The sequence below is a fragment of the Mugil cephalus genome, chromosome 7 (genome assembly GCF_022458985.1).
Source record: "Mugil cephalus isolate CIBA_MC_2020 chromosome 7, CIBA_Mcephalus_1.1, whole genome shotgun sequence".
Lineage (NCBI taxonomy): Eukaryota > Metazoa > Chordata > Actinopteri > Mugiliformes > Mugilidae > Mugil > Mugil cephalus.
In genome coordinates, this window is record NC_061776.1 from 2,242,359 (window position 1) to 2,256,228 (window position 13,870).

At 42.4% G+C, this 13,870-nt stretch overlaps 1 protein-coding gene across 1 annotated transcript in view; it reads left to right on the top strand.

The window, feature by feature from the left end:
* myo10 (myosin X) overlaps positions 1-13,870 on the top strand; it is a 106,319-nt gene that overhangs the window by 42,560 nt on the left and 49,889 nt on the right. The window lies entirely within an intron of this gene.

Below are 13,870 nucleotides of genomic sequence, written 5' to 3' on the forward strand. Positions count from 1 at the left end.
TCACAACTATTGAGACACAAGAGAGACCCACACAATATGAAGAAGGTGGTCATAATGTTATGCCTGATCGGTGTATAACACTGACTCAACACATCTCGAACGTTGACGATGTTTCCTCTAAAGCGATTGAAAGAAGTGGTTCTGGTGAACAGGTCACTGCAGGATCATCTCTGAGGAATGTGAGGGAAACAATGGTATCGGCCCTGACGGCTGAGTTTGTCATTAAACCGCTCTGTGCAGGAATCCCCCCCTCGGTTGCAAACGGTTGCAAGTTGCTCAATTGTTATGCAACAGCAGTGATAACCGTCTAGACGCGGCAGATAAGTGAAGGAGACGGGCCGGTCCCGCGGCTTCCCTCCTCTCCCAGTCTGTTCTCCAGAGGCAGGGATGTGAAAGAGTTCATATCCTTCCGGCAAAAAGCTGAACCGCTGGAGCTTCTTCTGTTCCGTGCATGAATATCAGACTGTCTGTCAGACGCTTGTGGCATGCTGTGATTGCACTGATGCTTCCCGTTGGTAACCTGTCAAAACAAGTTTGGCTTTCAGCCTCTGATTTATGACACGAAGCCCAGAGAGAATCTGGTGGAAGTGCACGTGAGAAAACAGACCGAAAACAAACTGGAAACAGGTGCAGCAGGTTCTGGTTGAGTGGTTTTAGGAATGTTATCCCATGTTTTATCAGATTATAGCGATGCACATAAACATACTGTATATTAAAATTAGGTTGTGCACGGTTGCTACTCAGATTAGCAGTTTAATAATCCTCCACTTCTATAAATATAGTCTGTGCATTGCTGTGCTATTTGGCTCAACAACTTTTCTAATTTTTAGATTTACTCAAACTTTTTTTTTGTTAAATCACAAATAAAAGACAAATCTGCAAAATTTGGTTTGAAGCTAAATTATCATGAGTCAAATTCAAATTAAAAACATCAATCTGTTCTCTTGTTTAAGCCCACACGGTGAGATGTGTCCGCCGCTGTGTCACTTGTCCAATTTGTGTTGTTTTTTTGGAATAAGATTTATATTTGGTGAGGTTTTGTCTGGAAATGGTTTTGTGAGAAAGCAGCCATTCGGCCGCATTCCAGCTCTGAGTTCTGGCTGCTCGGGCGCAGATTTATTCTCAGGGTCCCTGTCACAGCTGGTCCCTCTCCCTTCATACCTAATAAAGCAACCAATAGTTTCTCTGTCCATGCACATATATACGTACATATAAATAAATCAAATTCCATTCTTATGCATCAGATCTCTAATCTGAGCTCCTGTGGTTACATGCTGGAAGTCTAAATGCTGCTATTCTTTGCCTTGTGCAGCGAGAATGAGAAACATAATAGAAGCTCCCTGTTCGGAAGTGTTACAGTGTGATAGATTACATTTCAAAATACTGACATAGTGCAGATTCAACAAATGCTCCTTTAATTACGCAGAATTAACAGTGTTTATGCAGGTGGTTGGATTCTGAAATGAGTTACGGACAGAACTGTTAAACAGTTCTGCAAATAAAACAAATGCGAGATAATTTATGAAGGTGAGCCTACTCTCTGTGTAGTCTTGCCGTGGCTCTGTGTTTTTGAGGACTTTTTAAAGCGTTGCCAGCTTGTTTCTGGCGTTTCCACGACTGCGGCGTTGGCCCGGCTGAACAAAAGGTGCAGGTGATGCAGCGCAAACAAGCCGAGAGGGTTTTTGAGTCCTTTGCGGGTTGTTAAAACCTGGATCGTTCTTCACGGAGCTCCTTGTTAGGAAGCCAAGAGCCTCAGGCTGCCAAGTGAGGTGGAGGACAGTCGGAGTTTGGACTTGTCTGGTTTGATTCTGGTTTTAGAGGTTGGAGTTGCAGGGTTTGGCGCGAGGTAGCAGGTCCTGGAACAATTAGGAGTGTGTTCACTATGGAACAAAACCACAACGTTAAAATGTTTGCTGTCTTTGATCATTACAGTCGTACCTGTTCACCTCTTTAAAATCTCAATACTTCCTTGTGTTCTGATAATAATTTACCACATTGTTACATACTCCACAAGAAAGTTTGATCTGATCAGGCCATTTGTACTTCATGAGAAACTCCAGGTGAGTCCTCATAGGCCCCTCCCACTGCAGCATACCTGTCACACGCTAAGCATTGTGGGAGATGGATGACGAGAATCACTTTTTGCCAACGTGTCCGTCTCATCTCTACCCTGAAGAGATTAGAGGTGACACTGAGAATATTAGCATGTGGGAGCTCACTGATTGGCTGCTAGCATTTTCTCCTTTCCGCATTAACCACGCCCACTTCCAGAAGTTAGTTAGCTGCTGGAAAACACACTAGATAAACCGTCTGCGTCGAAAACTAGCATGTACATATGCAACAGCCTTTTCTGAGGACGTTTTACCACATGGGTGGAGCAGATTCTAACATTTCCAAGAATTTATTGAAGCTCTTTCAGCTCCCTAGCTAAGTTAGCAGCTAGGTGGTGCCCCACACTTAGCTCACTCTTCTGCTAGCTTAATTAAATGATGTTTTACAGTAGGTAAGGCTAACATGACAGCATTCAGTTAGCTACTTACTCTTATTATTAAGTCTATTAACCCTGTCATACTTAGCTTCTTCTTTAAAGAGTCGTGCACACAAGGTCTCCTGCCGTCATTGAAAACGTAGCACACGGACACTCCTGTAGTTTCACGTTTGTTAGCTCCCATACCTCTGCTCACACAGCCGGGGTTCATAGACTTCTTCACCTCAACTCTGGACTAATGTTTGACATTTTGCTAGAGTTTAACCCGACAGCTCTTCTGGAGTCCTCATCGGACATGTCTGACGGGATGACATTCTCCAAACTAATCAACCATAACCCACATGTTTTTTTTGTTCTGCTGTGTCATGTAACAGGATGGTGGCATCTTGGTTCTTCCTTCCACTGCTGCTACAGGCCACTGTTGGAAAATGTGACGCTGGCATTAAAACTTGGTTTCAGGGAAAGAGTTTGGTTTGGGTTACAATATGTTTTCAGCTGAGGTTAGAGGCGAAATAAATGTGGTTTTGGATAAACACACAACTTTGTTAAACCCAGGAGACGTACTCGGTGAAAATAGAACCTGGGTCACGTTTCTGGTTTGGTTGAAACAACAGTTTAGTGTTTTTTTTTTCTGGGTCTTTAAAAATTTATGCTCCTCCAAATATCCAAATCTACACCCACCTCAGTAATGTTTCTGTACACTGTCAGATAATAATATTAATAATAATAATGCAGGCCTGTGCTGCAGTTTGCTTCAGGACGATGTTGTTGTTGGTTTGGGATTTCAGGACTATCACAACCTTGGTTGAATTCTTTAAACAACTGTTTTTGTTTGACTGTCGCCCTGTGACATTTTCCTCTCCACAACTTCAGAAATAGCTGATTAATTCTCCATTAATCGACTGTTTCTGCTCTGAAAGCGTTAGGACATGAACCAGAGGGTTTGCGCTTTGAGTATCAGGAGGTAGAAAAGACCATTCACCAACCAATCGACCAATGAAGAGAAAACATGACACTGTGTCCTCATACAGAGCTGCTGTTCCACCAAAGCAGAAGACGATTAATCCCACACTGTCCTGCTTTCCTCAGAGAACTAATAAACCAACAAAGCAGCTCTGTTTGTGCTGACCTCTGTCAGATTTATGAAATACTCTCCTGCATGGTAGAAAAAGAAAGAAGCTAAGAAATATGTAGGACAAACAGCTCGCGGCCGTCGCCGTCTCATTTTGTACTTATGGATTAATGAACTAACCTGACCCAGCACTTTTCTCCAGCAAAACAAACTGGCGACAAAGACGGCTTTGTGCTTTCTGCACGCATGAGCCACGGTAACCTTTGACAAATGCCATCTCGTTACTTTAATCACATCTGAATGCTCCCGTATGGTCGAAATTATCCAGTCAATTCATCACAGTCTACCGATCTCCACCCTGACTGGGACTTTTTCTTTTTCTTTTTTTTTTTTTTTTTTTTTTTGAGAGAGCCAGGAGCTGCGAGGAGAGAGAGGGAAAATTAGAGGAGAGGTTTTGGTGGAGTGGGTCGTGGTAAACCGAAGGGAAGGGCAACAAACATGCTGCTGCTGAGGCCGGAGAGCCAGCTGGTGCCGGGAGGTGGGTGATGTCGCGGAGGCTCCATCCATCTTCTCTCCATGTCCACACGAACATGATTTTAGGGTGAAACTGTTCTTTTCTCCGTGTTTTTCATTCGTGTGGACGTCTGAGACGAACATGATGATGTCATCATACCTCGCCAGCATCATCAGTGGTGGACTACAGGCTCGGTAGACGGTGCTGCATCAGATATTGACCCTTGTTGGGTGGCTAGGTCTAATATAATGAGCTAATGAGCTATGTTTGTATATGGTGCTCCTCGCCTCACAGCGCCACACGTAGGCCAGGGATATGTACTACAGCCTTTCTACAACTACATACGGTCTTGCAGTGGATCCATCTTTATGCAGAAATTCTTGACACAGCGTCAAGGAAAACCAAAGGAAAAAAGGATCGTATTGGTTCACGTGGACGTGGGTGTTATATAGAGTCAATATACCAGATGCTGATTGGCCCAAACTCACGTGCTCCAGGTAAATCAGTGCATGTCTGATTTAAAGGTGCTTGTAGCCGATGCAGGAAGAAGAAGAGTCAGATCTCATGCTCTTCAAACTCATCGAACTATTAATCTCTACATCTCATTATGATGCTGCAGCTGAGACATTTCATAATTTTTCTTCCAGTTTCATTCCACCAAGAATTGCAAGTATTCTTAAGCAGCACTATTTGGGGGCGGGGCTTCATGTAGTGATGGACAGAAGTAATCAAACCTGTCAAGTGAGCATCCTTGCCTCATAATGACATTCAAGAGTGTGGCTACACCAGACTCTCTTGATCTTAACTTTAAAGTAAAAGTAGAGTAAAAATAGATTTCCCTGTTTCAGGAGCTCCCTGGCTGCATTTTATTTATGTTAAACGGTGGTTTTGTTTAGTTGTAAAGAAGCTTCTCTTATTGCTGTAATGACTTATGAGAGCGGCGTCCTGAGATCTAATGCAGCATCCAGTTGCTGCAGGTCGACCTCTGGATGCTTCAGAGATGTAGACGTTTGTTCATCCTCCTTAATGAAACCAGTCTGCTCGTGAAGAGCGAGGCCAGAGAACTGTCCTGACTCCTGGACGTGGTCTTAACCTGCTGAGAAAAAAGACTTGGATCGCTGCTGTTTTCCAGTTTTTCAAAGGTCAGAGTCTTTATTTAGTGCTGCACCAGTCGTGTTATTGCAGTCTGGTGAGTGAATAAGAAAGTGATGTACAGTTTTAATATTTCTCCGACGGACTTAAACATTTACAGGAACTCAGCAGGTGAAGCTCTCGACTTCACCGTTCTGGTGTTTTTGGAAAAGGTGGGGTGACGCGTTAATTCGAGAAGTCAGATGCATCAGAGCGAAGGGCCCCCCGAGTCATAACCTGTCAGGGGCCCTAAAATTCCTCACAGCCCCCCCTGCTGACTTCTGGGAGAATTAAAAAAAAAAAAAGGGGGGAGAATTAATGAGTCAGGTCTGCTCCTACTTTTTAAACCAACTTGGTTTACAAAATGTTTTCTCTGATAGATTATTATCCTCTGGGACATTTAAATGCTTAAACGCCGTGTTTTTAAAGATAAGGCTGTAAACGAATCACACTCGTTGCTGGACTGACGTCCATCTGATAACGATGCATGTGTGCTTCCAAGATATTGAGCTTTAACAATAAATAATTAAATAAATGTATCGGCACATGTTTTATTTGTTGAGCTGAACCTCAGCCATTTGCAATACATTCTTGACTCTTGATCCTTTTTTTTGAACGTGAGGAAGTTGCATGGTTTAAAGGTTAATATCGGATTAACGACGCTCCGTTGTGTTTGGCTCGACTTCGGTTTCATTCTGCTCGTTTTTGCTGGAGAGAGAAAAAAAAAAACAACAAAAAAAAATGTTTGGGTTTTAGTTCAACTCCATCAGAGCTACTTCACTTTAGCGTTAGCATTACGTAGCTGAACAGGGAATTCAGCCCGGGGGCTACCAGACTGGTGTGTGTGTGTGTGTGTGTGTGCGTGTGTGTGTGTGTGTGTGTGTGTGTGTGTGTGTGTGTGTGTGTGTGTGTGTGTGTGTGTGTGTGTCCACACTTTAGCTGCTGTGATTGTTACCAGCTGTGCTGTCGACTGGTGGCCTCACTCGTCTCCTCTGCAGATTCCAATGGAAGCACACACACACACACACACACACACACACACACACACACACACACACGTTGGTATGGCTATGTTAGTGAGGACATTCCCTAGCCCCTTATCCCAACCCTGACCTTCACCCGTACACTAATCCTCACCATAACCTAATCATAACCTTTACCCTGAAGCCGAGTCTTAACCCTCAAACGGCCTCGTAGGGTGAGAAGTGAGCACCGGCCGAAATGTCCTCGCTTTGCACGAATGTCCTCACTCCGATGGTGCAGAACCCCCAGTGCTCATAAGGATAGATGAACAGGAGCACAAACACACACTCAGGAATCTCTGCCTTGGTCTGCACCCTGCAGCTCCTCTTCTTTAATACACACTGACAATAACTTTTTTACATCCTTTCTCCTTCGTCTCATCAATAATTTCACACACACACACACACACACACACACACACACACACAGGAGAGTCCCTGTCAGCGTGGACACTCTGCTGGGGAGCGGGGGGGTGGGGGGGGGACACTTCCTCCCTGGGTATTCGTCCTCTGTTGGACGATGGTTGTCATCAGATCAAGGCTCCTCTTCATGAGACAGATGCTGCTCATGAAGCTTATTTTAGCAGCAGATATGGGTCAGGCAGCGGGCGCCGGAGCTTTGGGCGAAATGGACACAAACAAGAGAGTTTTGTCGTTTTATTTATTTTTTTTTCTTTTCATCTGGTTAAAGCTGTGCATAGAACTGGCTGAGACACTGCTTATTTCTTTACTTCTCTCTGTGTGACCGTGGATCGATCAGTGAGTCACAGAGGCTGGATCAGGGTTTGCTGAAGTTTGAAGCCACCGTTAATGAAATCAGTACATTTACATGCAGGTTAAAAAAACGAATTATTGCCTTAATTCGACTCTAACTGGACAACTTAGTCCGACTAATATCAGAGATCTCCTCATCAGGTTAAGACGCCCAGATACTGTGATTGGAAATTGATTTTTTTTGGCATGTAAATGCCTTAATTGGTCTTTAACCAGACAACGTGTGCCCAGAACATTAACATCCAAACCCTAACCTGGTCACAAAAGAAGAAGGAGGTAAACAGAGCCGGTAGAAGAGCCACCTGAGGGATAGCGCCATCTATCTGCATGAGAAGTAGCGCAAGCATTACGTACGAGATTAAAAAAGCTGAACTGTTATCCATTTTATTGTTGTTTGAAATGCCGTATTGCCGTTATTGTATGTCGTAAGAGGTCAACAGGAAAGGAGGCCATATTAACCTGCTGAAAAGACACATATCGCCACCTAGTGTGGAGGAGGAGGACATGCTTCCGTCTGTTATTCGATTTTCTCTGTTGAATATGAACTGGGATAAGGACCAGATTCAGAAAGTTGAATTTGGAGCAAAGCTCGATTAAACTGTACATGTAAGTGATGAAGAATCAACTAAAAAGAGACACAACATGATGATCAGCAGTAACCTCCTGAGTCATTCAGAGATTCGCAGTTTACATTTTTCTAACTTGCAGCACTAAAAGATACCAAACGTTTCTGCTGCTGAATAGTTTTAAAGTTGTGTCCAGTCTCAGTTGTGACCTCCCTGTTCGCTGCTGTCAGAAGGTACAGATCTGAGTGTAAGAACAGTGTTTCTTTTGACTTTAACTTCAACAACATGCAAACGTTTAAGTCACAACCACTGAGACAAGTTAATGTTTTCACGGGCTGATTTGACCCGACTGTGGCCGCCACCGTCCGTGCATCCAAATGCTTTGACAATCCTTCATAATGTACGTTAGTTTAGAAATCTAAAATGTGTTTGACTCCTTGGTTCCTGTTTTTTTTTTCTTTGGTCAAACATGAAGCATTCCAGACGTGGACAGATACAAATTTAATCAGACCCACGGAAAAATAAAACAGGCCGCGTGGCTTGTGAAGTCAAAATCAAAGGTCAAAGAGGTTTTTTATTGTCATTTCAACCAAACATGAAGCAGATGTAGTGAGATGAGAGGACGTTCACCCAGGACCACGGAGCTACATGAAGACATTGGACTAACTACAAATACAAGGGACTGAGCATAAAATGCTTGTGTACACGCTCATGCAGAACAATATGAAACGATACGAAACAATACGAAACAATGCCAAGAGTTCAATAACAGGAGACAGTGCAAAGACAGACAACACAATACAGACAGTGCTTAGAGAGACAATGCACTTATAAAAATACACAAAAACAGAGAGCAGAATATTGTCCGGTGGAGATGTGGATGGTTGTGGGAAGCGTTGAATCTCTTGGGAATATGTTGGAGATCAGGGTGACTGACACAGAGGCTGCGTTCCAATGCTCTGCTGAGCGTTTCTAACCTGATCCAAGTAGATTTAGTTGCCTGACATGACAGATCAGAGTCATTCTGGAAAGGCTCGGAAATTGGCTTCAGACTAAGTCAGAATAACAATAACAGAATGATGACATAGCTTTGAGGAAATGCTGCTTCATGTTTGACAGATCGTCCTTCCGGGTCTGATCAAAAGAGTCCAGCTCCGGAAGTCTCGTAGCAGAGAGTCGCTCTCGTGACTCGCTCGGCTTATTTTAACAGGTCCCAGCTCTGCTTCTGACCGACTGACCGACCGACTGACTGACTGACTGACTGACTGACTGACTGACTGACTGACTGACTGACTGCAACAGGCGGCTGCTGCTCCACTTTCACGAGCCCTCGGCTCATGACTGTGAGGGTGAGTGTAGGCGGTGGAGGCCTGGAATGACTCACAGCCGGAGTAAAACCGGTGGAACCGTGGCCCATGAACGATTCACCGGCCGATCGCTTCGTTTCATCCTTTGCTTTTGTTGATGCAACTCCCAAAAGACGGGGATAAATATTATAATTTACAATCTTATAATTATTATTATTATTATCATGCATCACTATTACTCCCAAAGTACATCTGGTGGGTTCTGAAATGAAACCACACACATACACATTCCTTTAGACACCCTGAAACACAAACCCACTTTATTCTTATTCAAATCCGTGTGGGGAAGACATATTTACATTTGAGAAGTTTTAGCCAGAGTCCTGATTATTGTCAGATGTGAAGAAACGGCCTTTCAGCCAAGAAGTCCCCTGATGTCATTTCCTTTAGGGCCATGTATATAAGTGCTCTGTGCTGATGTCACTTCCTGTGAGACCACGGGAAGATGCTGGTTTTATTCACATCGTTTCTCCATGTTGATGAAAGCAGAGAGTTTATGGAATGTGTGCGATTTCCTGCTCTCGCTTTGCACCATGTTCTGAATATCTGGACGCTAATTAAAGTTTTGGCCGAGGTTTCTCCGCGCATCTGTTAACAGTTGAGTTATCTTGCTGTCAGAAAAAAACAGATTTGTCTGTAATCTGCTGTACAGATTGCTCTTGGCTCAGCTGATCACATATTTATTTTTTTTTCTCCTCTTTAAATCTGCGACTTTTTCTTTTTTTCTTTTAAAGTCGTCATTAAGGCGGTTTCTTGAGGTTAGGAGAGAAATGAACCCTACCTAGTTATGCAAAATTAAGCTCGAGGGTTTATTAGATAGTTGGAAGTACCGCAGGCATTGTGTTTAGATGCTGTTTTGTTTGGACGTTACAGATAACTGCAAAGAAGGTGGAATTTAAGCCTTAACACCGTAATTAGGACTTTTATTTTGACACAGCATGCACAGCTACACCTACATTTTCCAGGGCTTTTATCATCTGAAGACAGTAAATCACCTGAAATTGAAAAATTGAACTTTGTGGATGCTTCGTGTTCGTGTGTCCATTCGGCCACTGAAGAGTTTATTTGGTGGCAGTCGCTTGACGTTAAGGCCATGTTCCCTTTTAGCTTATCCACGTTTTATTTGTGATGAGCACTGAAGTGGATTAAGTGACATTTCCAAGGCTCTAATAATAATCCCACCAAGAAAAATACACTTTGCATTAAGATTATTAAAAATATTTCAATTTGTTTTTGTCTTTTGAAAAAAGTTTGATGCCATGACAAACACTGGCATATAAAGGGTTAAATAAAATAAATTAAATATTACATATAAAACTTTTCATATTAGTAATTAGTACTTAAGTGAAGTAAAAACCCAAGAATAATCCATTTTGCATTTAGATTATTGAAAATATTAAAGTTTTTTGTTGTTTTACTGACTTTTCGGAAAAAAAAAATTGATGCCATGACAAACACAGGCATATAAAGAGTTAAACGTCAGACGTTAATCAAACTTTTCGTATTAGCGATCAGCACTTAAGTGGATTAAAAGATGTATGCAGAACAAAAAAGTAGAAAAAGTATTAACATATATTTTAGGGTGTTTTTGAGGAGGACACTTTCTGTTCCTTAATGGTAACAACGTAACAATTTAGGTTACATGCTGTAAAAATGGAGCATTATGGGATTTAAGTGTGCAATAACAAAATTTAAAAAAAATAAAAAATAAAAATACACACCTTTACCAAATATGATAGCAAAACTATCTAAATTATCAAAAAGAATAAATGCAATGGAAAAGGACACTTTTGTTCTTATCAGACCATGAATGTTGAACAAGGCGGACGAACACACTCCAGGTTTAAAACGTTTAATTTGAGCATTTGGGCCGAAGCCGACCTTGATTTAATCTCCCCTGAAAGCTGTCGAAGCTGATGCTGCATCGTGTCAGAAATGAATGTGTGAATAAAGAAAGCAAACATTCTCCTTTCACACGTGTCCATCAGCGGTGATATTAAACATGAGCAGAGGATCGCGCTGTAATCGTGAGGTACTGAGTAACAGATGTGCTGAAATTTGTCTTTGTGACACGGTAACTCAGAGACCGGAGCGAATCCCCTCCTCACCCCCTCTCCTACATTTCCTGCCGTCAGTCTGTCAGTTCGGCCGCAGCTTTTCTTCTTATTCACATGGTTTTTGCTTTTTTCCTCTCTCTCCATCTGGTCTTCATTTTCCTCTCAGTGCATTTATCTGGCTCTGCCTTAGAGAGCGAGATCTTATTTTCCTTTTTTTGCGTTACTTTTGGATGGAGGCCTGCATGCCTCCTTCTGCTCTACAGTTACACCATCAGCAGCGACTGACGCCTTTCTGTAAACATCGAGTCCCTCTAGCTCAAATAATTGCCGTCTGCTGCGGGACAAAGGATTTACTTTAGGTCAGTTTAACCAGATAATCAGCCGCGTGTCAGGCCTCTTTTTATCTGCCGAGTGGAAGATATACAGTTTATGCAATTATTTCTAATCTGTAGCTAGTAGAACGTGCACAGTTTAGCCTTTGGCAGAGAACAATGTGTTCAGACAGAAGTCACGATCGGGATTTTAAAGAGATTTCCTGTCTCTTGGTCTTTGCTCTAACGTCCATAACTTCCATCCTGTCACTTTTTAGTTGTAAAACGTTGTCAGTGTCCTAGAAGCATTCACACATCAGGGGTCAGGGAAATAAAATAAGTCAACACTTGTTTTCAGTACCTGCTGTGACCTCCATAATACATATTTCCGGAACCACTTTAGTTGTGAGATGTTGGTGGGTTTCCTCACATGAACTGACGCTTCAGGTCCTTCCTCTATGTGAAATTCAGTCGCTCACCGTGTTCGCCAGAGTTGGATAAATGAGAAAAGGCGCTTTTAAGTCGGCCCAGGTATTGTCCTAATCCAGCAGCGCAGTTAGCTTTAGCTTAGCATAGGCACTGTAATGTAGAGACCTGAAAACCAGTCGCACCAGTCTGTTGACAGAAGTTGGAGGTTTTCAGGTGCTGCTTGGTGTCTTTGCTGGTGCTTTGGCAGAATCTAGTCCCTGTGGCCTATATCTGTTCCTATATCCTGGGAATCCCTTCATGTTAATTCCATTAACATTTGTACTTGATGTGATTGTTCAAGTCACAAGACGTAATTAGGAAAATTCTTGACTTTATGTGAACGACTGATTGGCAACTCTACATTACAACCCCTATGCAAAGCTAAAGCTGCTAAAGCTAAAGCTGCCGGATTAGGACAAAGCCTGGACTGGTTTAAAAACACCTTTCTCACTTATCCAACTCTGGGGAATACGTTGAGTGAGTAAATTTCACATAGGGGTTGGGAATCCCTTTAAGGTCAGGACTTTGACTCGGCTGTTCCTAAACATTTCTCTTTTTCATCCTCAACAACTTTGATCTTGGGCTCGTTGTCGTACTGTGTGACCTGATTTCTCTTAACATTAACTTCTAATCCAACAACTGCACTTAGCTTTGCCACTAACAAATATATAATAGTTGGTTATTGTATAATATTTCACATTTAGCATGTCGGACTGGGTTCTCTTTGTCTAATGTAAGGACTTGTGCGACAATCTGCTATAACAATCAGTTATTTTCATGCAGGAATGTAGAAAACCTAAGCAGCACTGTTTAATTTCTTTCTTCTTAATACGTTTCCCCACAGACAAAAAGTACAGATAAAAAGATACTGTTTAGTTTCCGAAATACTAAAATCACATTCACTGAGGTACGATAAAGAGATTAGGGTTAATGAAGTCAAGGTTCATCATCTGGTAACCAGAAATGTCAGAGTGTTGGTGATGCAATACCTGTTGCAATATCTGAGTTCCCATCTACAGGCTCAGTATGTTAGATATGGTCCAACTTTAACTGTCATGGTTTACATGAACAAAGCCGATGAAATACAAGTAGAATCTAACCACAAGTGCAAAGAAGTTGACATAGCTGGAGTATCCACGGTTACTATGTACATATGTATATATATGTATATATAAGACAATATGGTAACTAGATTATAGCTGATATACAGTATGAGCACAGTTGACACTGGAATAGGTTCTGTATAATATTTAGATTAGGAACCTTTATTTATTAGCACTTAGTGGTGTGATACGGTGTGAAAGTTTAGGTTTCAGAAAAGCTTCATTTTTTCTGTGTCACTGAAAACACCTGAATCCAGTTTAAGGGAGTAAATTCCTGATAAGGTGTATTTATATAACCCAAATCCCTTAATCTGTCAGATATTTAGTGTTTTAACTGAAATGACGGCGCTCGTGAAAAGTCCTGCAGGTTAAATACCTCAAAGACACGGAGAGGAGTGGATATCACGTTTCTTGCATCACCTCTGGAGTATGTGGCCTCAGTGTATGGAGGACGAGGGGCATGTGGTTAATCACTTCAGGCAGTGGGGGCAGTGGTGTGTGTGTGTGTGGGGGGGGGGGGGGGGGGGGGGGGGGGCATCTTCTGAGAATCACAGTCAGACACGGTGCTGCCAGGGAAACAGTTACCGGGACGGACCAACAGGGGGATCTAATTGAGTCCAAATGCTCGTAATTCATCGAGTTAAGTCCTGGCACGACTTTACCCTGAGGCACTTTGTTTTATTTATTTATTTATTTTTTTTCTTGGCGACATCCACTGTCTCATGTACGAGGCCGGTGCAGAACCAGGACGAGACTTTACAACGTTTTTCAGGTCAGAAGGTGAAGTGTTTACAGATTAGGAAAAGATCCAATAGTTTTCCAAGGGAGTTAATGCTGTAAATGTACCTTTTTATTTATTTACACCGACCCGCCGCAACATTATGACCACTGACAGGAGAAGTTGTTAGCATTTAAACCATCTTGTGACGGTTCAGTGTTCTGCTGGGAAAATGTTGGACCTGGTATTAATTCATGTGGATGTTACTTAGACGTGTAG